This window comes from Pongo abelii, chromosome 8 (assembly GCF_028885655.2).
Source record: "Pongo abelii isolate AG06213 chromosome 8, NHGRI_mPonAbe1-v2.0_pri, whole genome shotgun sequence".
NCBI lineage: Eukaryota > Metazoa > Chordata > Mammalia > Primates > Hominidae > Pongo > Pongo abelii.
This window is the reverse complement of record NC_071993.2, coordinates 23,489,528-23,499,641: the sequence shown is the minus strand read 5'-3', so window position 1 is coordinate 23,499,641 and position 10,114 is coordinate 23,489,528.

Sequence of the window (10,114 nt, the reverse complement as noted above, 5' to 3'; positions counted from 1 at the left end):
GTTGGAATTATAGCTGTGCACCACCATGTCCAGCTAATTTTTTGTATTTTTAGTAAAGACAGGGTTTCTCCATGTTGGCCAGGCTGGTTTCGAACTCCTGGCCTCAAGTAATTCACCCACCTCTGCCTCCCAAAGTGCTGGGATTACATGCATGAGCCACCATGCCTGGCCAAGAGAAAATTTAAAGGAAAGAGTGAGTTCATTCATAATCCCACCTCCCTAATATAATCATTTTTTGGTTTTTTGTTTTTATGTTCTGTTTTCCCTTTCATTCTTTGACTATTATAACTGCAGGCATTTTTAGATGGCTTTTACTCATAGGACGTAAGTAATTTTGCGTGTTCCTTTTATGAGGTTATACATAGTCTTTGTAATCTTTCATATGAATCATTATCCCCTTTGTATAAAGTGGAGAAATTGAGCCTTAGAACCTTGCTGTTTGTCGTCATACCAAATTAAAGGCTAATGTCCCTTTGTCAGAGAGGCAAGTCCTTGGGGTGGAGTATTCGGTGGTTATGCTCCATCCCCTTAAAGAACCCAGCTCTCCAGACGCATGATTACATAAGTACATTTTGGTGATGGGAGTTATGGGATCAGAGGGGCAGTCTGAGGCCATAGAGGAGAGAAGGTGTCACAAGCCAAACCCATGATCTTGGGCACATTAGTCTCAGTAACTTATTAACTGAGCTAAGCAGTTTGAAAAGAAATAAAAGCAAAAGAAAACAAACGAAAGTACAAACTGTATCAAGCTTTAGAGACTGAAGACTTACGAAAAGGGATCAACAATATAGTAGTAAATGAGACAGTGTTCATGCCAAGATAGGGAGGGGTGCAATTAAAATTCATTAAGACACAACAAGAAACTCTAGTCCAGGCTTGTTGCAGGTAAAAGGGACTTTGCCAATGAATTATTCAAGAAGAAGTGAGCTGAATGAGGGAATCCTCTCTTGGGTTGGCAATGGTTCAGACTTACTTCGAACTTTCTCCCCAGGTAATAGCATAACAAAAGTAACTAAGAAGCGTGTTCCTTTGTTACTTGAGCACTTTGTGTGTGGTTCAAACCACCTTGGCATTAGTCTTCCTATTACAGCCTGAATCTTTCCTAGTGATTTAGGAAAAAGAATATTAAGAATGTAATCTTTTATTTAAAAATTAATAACAAGTTTGAATCAAGTTTGTGGAACCCATGTGAATTCTTCTTTCTATTATTTTAAGCAAAATTTTAAAACCATATTAATTAACCCAACAATTTTGAGCACCTTTTTGAGGGGCCAAATGCAGTGCCCGTTTCAGTGATATAAAAATACCTAAGGCTTTTTCCTCAAGATAATCATGATCTAGTGGCTTAATTATTCATCCTCATATTTTCTTGTGATTTAAAAAAAAATTAGCATGGATACAGGTGGTAGAGATTTTATTCTCCTGTCCATTCTCAGCACAGCTTAGATCTACACATATACAACTTAGAGCAGTGTGACCTGGCACACTCCAACAGTGGTGGGGCACTTTCCCAAGAACACAACGACACTTCCAGCCTTTGTTCCCATGGTGCAACCCCCTTTCCTTTTCATTTATTTAGACTATATGCAGCCCTTTGTCTTTTTCTTTTTTTCTTTTTTTTTTTTTTTTTTTTGAGACAGGGTCTTGCTCTGTTGCCCAGGCTGGAATGCAGTGGCACCATTATAGCTCACTGCAGCCTTCAAATCCTGGGTTTATGCAATCCTCCTGCCTCAGCCTCCCAAGTAGCTGGGACTACAGGTATGTGCCATCACGCTGGCCTATTTTTTTGTATTTTGTAGAGACAGGGTCTCACCATGTTGCCCATGCTGGTGTTGAAATCCTGACCTCAAGATATCCTCCTGCTTTGGGCCTCCCAAAGCGCTGGACTTACAGGCATGAGCCAAGGCACCTGGCATATTCAGTCTTTATGTCCTGGCTCTGCATCAGCTTTTCCATGAAATACTCACTGGAGATTCCTCCTTAGGGATCTCTTTTCTTTCGTAGAATTTAACTTTCTTCACATTTCCTACATCATTTAAAGTTTTCAAGCTACAAATCAGCACTTTATTATAGACTATTTTGTATGAAACAGTGTCATTTTCCATGCATTAGTTTTGTCTTCTCAATTAATATGCCAGAAAGCAACACCTTACCTCTGTCTTGCCTCCTGCACCTAACTCAAGGCTAAATACTTACTGTGTGATTGGGCCTGCCATTCTAATTTTGCTACCTTTGTTCCTAAAATCCTAATTGTTAAGTTTGCCCATCGACATCTGATGGTCAATTTATTTCATAATGGTAATTTATTTTGTTACATCTGGATCGCTGATTTCTTAATTAAATTTAAATGAGCCTTACATTTTTAGCCTAGATGTAATATTTCAAATCTAATACTGTCATTACATAATCACTAATACATTCTATTAGGAATGTGATTTTTACATTATGTTTGCAGTGATATAATAAATATTAAGTATCTGTGCTATGTATCCAGCCATGTTTTGTTGTGAAATAAAAGGGTACATTTGGTTATAAGTGAGGAAGTAACAATTAGAAACTACTTCCGCTATTTTCTTTATTTATATTAATTATTGTGCTTTAAAGTACTTGTTGGCTGGATGCAGTAGCTCACGCCTGTAATCCTGGCATACTGGGAGGCGGAGGCAGGTGGCTTGCTTGAATCCAGAAGTTCAAGACCAGCCTGGGCAACATAGTGAGACCCAGTCTCAACACAAATTTTAAAAATTAGCCAGGCATGGTGGTACGTGCCTGTGGTACGTGCCTGTGTTCCCAGCTAATCAGGAGGTTGAAGTGGAAGGATCGCTTGAGCCCAGGAGGTTGAGGCTGTAGTGAGATGTGATCCTGCCACTGTGCTCCAGCCTGGGCAACAGAGTGAGACCCGGTTTAAAAAAAATAAAAAAACTTTAAAAGCACTTGTTGCTGCAGTTTTGCAGTGAATTCTAAGAATAGATTTCTCCTGCTGGCCTGTCTCTGGATTAGATTTCTATCCTGCTTTTGTACTTGGGTCCTCTTCAACTCTGACTAGACTTTCAATATTCCGTTCATCAGAGACTCATTTGTGGGATCCTGAGCAAATTACTCCATTCAATTGAACTTTCTCTGAGCTTAATTTTCACATGTGAAAAAGGGATGATAATATTATTGCACAAGGTTGAGTTAAAAATGCATAAGATAGAAACGTTTTCTGAATCTTAAGAACCTGTACAGATATCAGATATCATCATCATCATCATCATCATGATTACCATTTATTATCACCATCACTATCTTGTAATTTGCAAAGTTGTTTAAGAAGTATGGCCTGATAGGACACTGGTAGATGTTACTACTAGTGGTCAGCTGTGTCAGTTTCCTTCTCCTTCTTGAGCACTTGGAAGAATAAACTTTCCAGCTTCCTTTGCTGTTTGGTGGAACGATGGGACTCTTATCAGTGAAGAGTGGAATGGGTCAACGCATTTAATTTCTGGTACCTGACTCTTTTTTCTTCCCGTGGTACAGTGGCCCAAGAGGTCTGCGTTTTGCGTTTTGGATGCTGCTGCTACAAGAGAATGAGGCTTCTATCATCTGGGTCCCTGAGTAGTTGCATGGAGTGGAACTCACTGTCAACTCTGTGTGACTTGTAGTGTGAATGAGAAACTAATTTTTCTTGTGTTGAGTCACTGCAATTTGAAATTGTTTTTTATTGCAGCATAACATAGCCTATCATGACTAATACACTATGATGGGCCTCAGGATAAAGAAATTCTAGATCTAGGTATGGCCTAACTACCTATATATCCTTGAGCAAGAGGAATAACATATGCTATCTTTTTTTTTTCTTCTTCTTTTACTCAAAAAAATATGTGTAGAGACAGTCTCACTATGTTGCCCAGGCTGGTCTTGAACTTCTGACCTCAAGCCATCCTCCTGCCTTGGCCTCCCAAAGTGTTAGGATAACAGGCATGAGCCCAAAGTGTTGGGATTACTGGCATAGTTTCCCTACGCCTAGCCCTTTGAAAAAAAAATAGACATGAGGTCTTTCTATGTTGCACTGTCTGGTCTAAACTCCTGGGTTCAAGTGATCCTCCTGCCTCAGCCTCCCCACGTGCTGGAATTACAGGTATGAGCCGTCACATGCAGCCAAGTATATTATCTTGAAGGTCCCTTCAGCTCCAAAAACTTTGGCATTGTGACAATCCAAAGCTGTCCTATGTCAGTGACAAAGAAATATGAACTTTTGTTCAATGGAAAAAGTAACTTCAGCTATATCAAACCACTCCCCAAAGAATGAATCAAGCTAGAAATAACTAAAAGTTCAGAACTGAAATAACATTTTTAAATTGTTTCATGCACATACCTGCCTTTTTAAGAGAGTATATTAAACCTAGTTACGTTAAAAGCAGTCAATGAGTCATGGTCATTATTATGAACCTTAGTTAAAATAACTAAATAACACTGTAAAAGACAGTGATGTCCTCAGGGCCAGTGACAAACAAAGGTTTATTTGCTTCTTGCAATGGTCTAGACTTCTCATGTTATTTAAATTTCAGTTTTGGATTTCTATAGTCTTTCAATGCCTTTGTGCATTACATTTTTTTAAATGACAGGATCTTGCTATGTTGCCCAGGCTAATCATGAACTCCTGGCTCCAAGTAATCCTCCCACCTTGGCATCCCAAAGTGTTGAAATTATAGGTGTGAACCACAGTGACCAGCCCATTACTTCTCATTGCTGTCAATGGACTGATTGTCTACAATAGCCCAACTCCCCTAAACTTTCTACTTTAACTGTAGAAAGTTAAGGAGGAGGAGGAGGAGGAGGGGGAGGAGGAGGAGGGGGAGGAGGAGGAGGAGGAGGAGGAGGAGGAGGAGGAGGGGGAGGAGGAGGAGGAGCAGGAGGAGGGGGAGAAGGGGGAGGGGGAGGAGGGGGAGGAGGGGAGGAGGAGAAGGAGAAGAAGAGAGACAAAAAAAGGAAAGCCGACCTCACATTCTGTGGAAATTGAACATAATGAAAAAGATATATAGGGCCTGAATAAGAGGTTAAGAAGACTTCCTAGAAGTAAAGCAAATAAGTTTTAGGCATGAACTCTGTAGCCTCTATGGGTGCCCATCTTTTTGCCTAATATTTTACTCTCACAAATATTGCATGAAGATGAATTTCCAGGATGACTACACTCCGGCTAGACAGTGTGTTAATGTATTTGATTTTCTGCAGCAACCCAGCAGCACAGATTCATAATTAAATTGCGAATGTGTGTTTGACAGCTTTAGAGATACTTCTTCAGCCATCAACAAAACTAACATTGTCAGAACAACTGAAATAATTTGCTCCTCATGACAGTTTGGTGAGACAAGAAGGCAAGATAATTAAGTATGGAGGCTCTGGAGCAGAAATGTCTGTGCTCAAAGCCTGCTTTTACCCCTTGCAAACTGTATGAACTTGGGAAAGTAAATCAACCTCCTGTGTCTCCACTTTCTCATTTTTAAATTGGGGATAATCCTGTTCTTGCAAGGGTGGGCTGCTCTCTGAACTATTTTAGCTCACCCACATTTGTTAAACATCTTTTTTAAAAAAAAATTATTTATTTATTTATTTTCAAAATAGGGTCTTGCTCTGTCACCCAGGCTGGAGTTCAGTGGCTTGATCACAGCTCACTGCAGCCTCAACCTCCTGGGCTCAAAGTGTCCTCCCAACTTAGCCTCCTCAGTACCTAGGACTACAGGTGGACACCATCACACCTGGTAGTTTTTGTGTTTTCTGTGGAGGCTGAAAGGGTTTTGCTGTGTTTCCCAGGCTGGTCTCGAACTCCTGAGCTCAAGCCATCTGCCTGCCTTGGCCTCCCAAGGTGCTGAAATTACAGGCACGAGCCACCACACCCAGCCTCTTGAACATCTTTAAATTCACAAATGCAAGCCCAATTCTAACATTTATTGTGCCAGTCAATAGGCCACTACATTCACCAATAAAAACCGATTTCTGACATTCAGTAAATTAATTAGCACAGGGCAGCTTGTTCATCAATATTCAATTCACAGCAGAGCTTGGTGTAGTCCTTTTTATAATGAGGGCTTCCTGATTCAAGCAACAGTGAATGGACCATCTCAGAACCATACATTCCTGATTGGCACCTTGGTTATAGCATAATCTATGTAACAGACGTGTAATACCTCTTAGTGTAGACTGAAGAATGCCCAGGTAAGTTAACAGACATCGTAACATAACAAACTTCGGTTTCGCACTACTGTATTCTATGTCTAACATTCCTCTCTAGTTCTTAAAATTGCTAAATTTGAATTTTAGTACTACAGTTCTGAGACAGAGTTTGAAGCTGCAGGATGATAAAGGGTGCTTAATATCACAGATGCAGAAGTGTTAATGAGAGAGCCATGCTGACTGCCTGGTAAAGTGTGACTTGGTGGTACCTTGTGGGGATGCCTTGACTCTGAGTCTGGTCCTCATGTAGACAGCTCTAAACACTGTATTTTATCAGTTTATTTAGGTGAGACTACGGGGGAACATTCACACTAGCCAAAATCACACTTGCTGTCTAGATCAAGACTTTCTTGGCATCTATACACCCAAGAACATGAATTAGTTATTTGCATGTTGCCCTGTGACACTAGAAAAAGAACAGAGAGAATCAGACGGTCCTATGGGCACTTTATCCAAGTTATTGTGGAAAAGCCTCATGAATGTCCTGCTTCTCAAGAGAGTAGATCCCTCTAGGGTCTGATTAAATGGGGCCCCAGGAAGGATCTCTGCCTGATAAATTCTTATTAACTACCTTATTCACTGAGTCTAAGATATACAGTTTTTCACTTTTTTTTTTAGTGGGGGAGGTGCCTACACAGTCTGTCGCCCAGGCTGGAGTGCAGTGGTGCAATCTCGGCTCACTGCAACCTCTGCCTCCCAGGTTCAAGTGATTCTCCTGCTTCAGAATCCCAAGTAGCTGGGACAACAGGTGCATGCCACCACACCTGGATAATTTTTGTATTTTTAGTACAGATGGGGTTTTGCTATGTTGGCCAGGCTGGTCTCAAACTCCTGGCCTTAGGTGATCTGCCCACCTGGGCCTTCCAAAGTGCTGGGATTACAGTGTGAGCCACTGTGCCCAGACAGTTTTCCACATTTCTAACAGGAAATTTTGGCATATCATTTTGGTATATCCTTGAAATTGCAGTGTGTCATACAGCCCATGGTGTGTCAAGGTATAATCATAGATGGCAGTGTTTTTTTCTAAGTGGCACAGAAAATAAAGACACATCCTAAAGGATGCAATCTTAGATGGCATGAAATATGGTGACTGCCCTTGTATTACTCTCCAGACTTTGACTTGTCCTGAACCGCCTCACCCTAAATCCAATATGTGGGTGACAGTTTTCCTAGGTTATGTTCTAGGCACTAGGATCCACTCTGTTCATTTGAATAGACTGGAGATGGCCCGAACTTCCCTCAGCAGTAAGTTTACAAATTCTCTCTCAGATGGGCTCACTTCTGCAGACAGCTAAGCCCTACCATTTATTTACGTATTTATTTATTTATTTGAGATGGACTTTCGCTCTGTCATCTAGGCTACAATATGATGGCACGAACACAGCTCACTCTATCCTTGACTTCCCAAACTCAAATGATCCCCCTGCTGCACGCTCTTGGGTAGCTGGGACTCTAGGTTCTTGGCTAATTTGAAAAAAAAGATTTTTTTTTCTTTTGGCAGAGATGGGGGTCTCCCTATGTTGCCCAGTATAGTCTTGAACTCCTGAGCTCAAGCAATCCTCACCTTGGCTTCCCAAAGTGCTGGGATTACAGGCCCAACCCACCCCTGCCATTTTCTTCATGTTCATTACTATTTCTTTCTCTTTTTAATTTTTTGTAGAGACAGAGTCTCAATGTTGCCCAAGCTGGCCTCTAGCTTCTGGGCTCCGCCCACCTCGGCCTTCCAAAGTGCTGGGATTATAGGCATGAGCCACACGCAGGCCTACTCTCTTTTAAACAGTGGTGATCTAAACTTAGCTCCAAATAGAGGAAATCTTTTACTCCAGTGCTCAAGGACATTTGGGAGCAAGGATCCAAATTCCACATCCACAGTTGCGCCTGCGCCCAACCCCCTACTGGGCTTGTCATCTTGGTTTTCAGCTTTAGTCGGGTGACAAATGCTTATTGATAGACTTTCACAGAGTGGATATGCTGTCTCACAGCAGCAAAATTTGAGACATTAAAATGATCTAGTCTCAGGAGTTTTTCCATAAAGGATTTAGTAGCATAATATTGTCCTGGCTAAGAGCCTTACTTTGTCCTTCCCAAGACTTTATTTAACAACTCTGGTTATGGATGAAGCATGACATAAAACAAGTTTACATAACAGAGCCTCCACCACATAATCATATATTATAGCTGGTGATAAAAGAAAAATAAGCACTTCACATGTGATGACTCTCTAGAAAGAATTTAAATTACAAACCTAAACTGAAACCTCTTGGCTCTTATTAGACTATAGAACTGATACTATCCAACTGGAATATATAAATTACTATGTTGAGAGTCGGCACTTGACTCTTAATCAAATCCTCATGCTATCTAATCTGAGATGTTATCACTTTTAATAACTGGTAGGCGATATTTTTATATAAATACGTATTCTATTTATACACGTGATATGTCAGAGAAGCACTTTAAATTTTAAAATTGTGCCTGAAGTCCTATTAACTGAACAAGTAAAAACAATTTTAGTTTATGAAATGTTCAATTTTTTAAAACTGAAATCTTTTTTTTTTTTTTTTGAGACAGAGTCTCACTCTGTCCCCCAGGCTGGAGTGCAGTGGTACAATCTCGGTTCACTGCAACCTCTGCCTCCTCAGGTGATTCTCACGCCTCAGTCTCCCAAGTAGCTGGGATAACAGGCATGCATTACCATGCACAGGTAACTTTCGTATTTTTAATAGAGACAGGGTTTCACCATGTTAGCCAGGCTGGTCTTAAACTCCTGACCTCAAGTGATCTGCCTGCCTCCGCCTCCCAAAGTGTTGGGATTACAGGCATGAGCCACCAAACCCAGCCAAAACATTGACATCTTTAAATAATGTTTTCCCTAGTAGTGGTTTAGGAAGAAGGAATAGAGTCCTTCAAAGGCCTAGTTGGTATTTCTCTTGCAGTTGCCTCATGCATGTGCTGCGTGTTTTTCTGCTTTATAGATTACCCCAACTCTTCTTTGAGAAACATTCATTATCCAGTTTTTACTTGTGAGAAAACAGAGGCTCTGAAATGTTGACTTACTTGCCCAAAATTCTAAATCGAGTAAGTTTCAAAGCCTGTATATATTTAATGTTTACTGCAGAGTTCATGAGCTTTCCACTAAAGCCATCAATGAATTTAGCATGTGATAAAAGAGGCCTGGATTTAATATGACAAATGTTTTGACCATGCCAACGCCAGTTACTATAGGTGAGAATCTGATCTGAAATAAACAATTTTATAAGCCGGAACACCTGTGAGATAAAATACAGGTAACTGACAAGAAGAGAAGTATTATGTAGTTAACGGTTTCAAAAACAGTCATCATCATAGCTTGGTCTCTTAGACACTGAAATCTGAAACTCCTTGATATGCTATAGCAAGCTTTCAAACAAAGATGTTCTGTTCAATGCATGTTATTGTGGGATGGCGTAACTATGCAGGCTATATCAGTCAACAAATGCTGTACAGAGCTGACCCATGACTCATGAAATCTTCTGTGCAATCTCTCTCCTCAGTTTCAAACTATTCGTTTATAATTGCACTAGCAAAATAGCCAACGGCTTGTCACATTCTTTACACTGTCTTGGCCCAGCTCTAAACAGATAGGTTTTTAAATTTTAACTTAAAATTTTAATCTTTATTTTAAAACATGTATATGCATTGTGGTAAATATCACTTAGGAAAAAGAAAAGTTATTGTAGATATATAAATTTCTTTCTTTTAAAATACCTTTTGATTATATAATAAAAATTCCCCAAATAAAGTCTGAAGTTAGAGTTTGTAATTAAAAACCTCCAAAGAGTAAAAGTAACTCTTTTTCTCTTCTCTCTTCATCTCCCCCCCAAAAAATAAGCCTTCACAGAAGATGATTTTGGCATTGGTT